This window comes from Argentina silus (assembly GCF_951799395.1).
Source record: "Argentina silus genome assembly, chromosome: 9".
Classification (NCBI taxonomy): Eukaryota; Metazoa; Chordata; class Actinopteri; order Argentiniformes; family Argentinidae; genus Argentina; species Argentina silus.
Genome location: NC_139663.1, coordinates 12,884,762 through 12,887,261, shown reverse-complemented (window position 1 = coordinate 12,887,261; position 2,500 = coordinate 12,884,762).

Sequence of the window (2,500 nt, the reverse complement as noted above, 5' to 3'; positions counted from 1 at the left end):
GCAACTGTGCAGCACTTTCTCTCCAAACTGTTTTTATAAAAAGTGCCACACAAACAGGATGCGATTCACTGATTTGCAGCATAACATAGGATTTCATCCAGAGAAAATCCTTCCATCGCGTAGAGCGAGTGACCCCCCTACCCCCTTTACCTGTCCACCACCTCACAGCCCTAAACCCTGACGCACCGCTGGAACCATAAACACGCTTGTCCACTCAGGCGGCGTTGGTGGCCCCACTCTGCTGCTTCATCGAGGCCAACAAGAACACCAGAATAGCCTAGCAACCTTTTTACACCCTCCCCCCATACCTGAGGCCTGCGACTGTATGCCTGTACACACTGACATGTACTGTACATGATGTTCACTGGCTGGCCACTCACGTCCAGGCAGGCAGGCAGAGGGAGGGAGGCAGGCAGGCTGGCGCTTTCTAAAAGCAGCCCCGTGCACTGCCTTGTTCTCTCTACTGCTAAGAGCCCAGAGTCATGGCTTATTTATCCTCTGGGCCTATTCTCTCCATCTCTCTGTCTTTCTCTGTTTTCATATCTCTCTCTCTCTCGGGTGTGCGTGCGTGCGTGCGTGCATGCGTGTGGGGTGGGTGGGTGGATGGCTGGAGAGGGGGATCGGGGAAAAAGCTTTTCAGCACCACTTTACCCAGAATGCAGGTCACCTGACATCTGACAACGCCCAGGAAATGGAGAGTCTCTATCTCTCATGCAGGGTCCCAACTCTCCACCCTTTTCTTCAAGTGTTCACTTTTTCACTCTTATTTAAGAGCATAGACCTGGTGTAATCTGGGGCGGCAAGGACCAGGATATAGGGTGGAGTACTCAGTCTGGACAAATTCAGGAACTGAAGTCTAGTTTTGAGGAGCTCAGAGCCCCTCGGACAGATAAGCACAAAGAGGACAACACAAGATTAGAGGCTGTTGCAAACTGGAAACACGGATACATGAAACAGTAGGAGAGAATCAGCATAAAGCAGGTGGTCTGAGGACCCCGGCACATCTAAAATACATCTAAAGGACAAGGCCAGCGCCCGCTTACACCGGGTCCACTCTGTCACGGGCGGCCCACCAGAGGGACATCAGGGGGGTAAGAGGGAGCAGCAGCATGACCCTGAGATGCCCATAGCCAGAACCGCGACCGTCCCAGCCCGCACGGTACTGAGCCGTACGCCTGCACTGGGAGGGCCTACAGGAGAGGCCCCAGCCAACCCAAGCCCACCCACCGCAAGAGCCCACCCACCACTGAACGGGAAGAAGGACCCGAGGTCGGCCCAGGCAGCAGATGCCAACAGACCAACGCCAATCCAGTGGCATTCCTACGTCGGGTGGGGAGGTGCAGCTGCCCATGCCGGCCCTGCCCCCACACAACCAGAAGGCGCCCCAATAATTACCCAGCAAGCCAGGGCCCTGAGTTTTTCCTGACAACCTTTTTTTCCTGACCAGTAAAAACTTTGGGCACATAGTCAGGAAAAACACATAGTCAGGGCCCTACTTTTTCCCTGTTATCTATTCTTGAGCATCAGTCTCCTATCCAGCTGAGACACTGGGCACCATGCCTGATCTGTCAGGGAAACACTTGCCCTAGTTATAGGCTACAACCAGGGCAGGGAGGGTTTCTTAGTCGGATCTCATGGTCAGGAAAAAACATTTGCCCAGTTATCTGTCTTTGGTCATAAGTCTCCTGCTCTTATCTTCAGCTTGGGAGAGAGTGTGTGTGTATGTGTGTGTGTGTGTGTGTGTGTGTGTGTGTGTGTGTGTGTGTGTGTGTGTGTGTGTGTGTGTGTGTGTGTGTGTGTGTGTGTGCGTGCGTGTGCACGCATGTGTGTTGCATTCTGCTCCTCCAGCTAATTCAGCTGGGAGCACAGTGCAGTGTAAAGCACGTAGTCATGGCGTTGAATACGAAATGCATGTCTTAACAAATGAGCTGTGTTGTGGCTTAGTCGAAAAAACGACGTCATATATGTCAACAAATGTTACGTATTGCGTCAGTAAGAAATGCTGTGTATGTATTGTGTATGTATGCTGTGTATGTATATGTATACTGTGTATGTATTGTAGCCCATTAGGCTTACAGTTAGAGGAGTACACATACCCATCTAACACGTGACGTTAAGACGACGTTGTGACAACGTCATTTTGTTAGTAGGGCATACTGTACATGTGACCCGCAGTAGTTGCATGTAGTTTTAAAATATTCACACACACACGTACGCACACACACACGCACGCACGCACACACACACACTTTACTGTCACATGACAACGCTGTGAATACTGCATATACAAGTTGTTGCATGCAGCGTTAAAGTATTCAGGGTACACAGGTTAAGTAGATTGCACAGTAACAGCACACAGGGAACTACAGTTCGGCCCAAAGCTACTTTCCCGTGATGGGATTACACTCAATCCCATTTTCTCTTCAAACTTATCTTTACTCTGGCAACGGGATTTAGGCTGATCAACCTGTGTGACTCTGTTCCTTCCACAGGTGGGTGT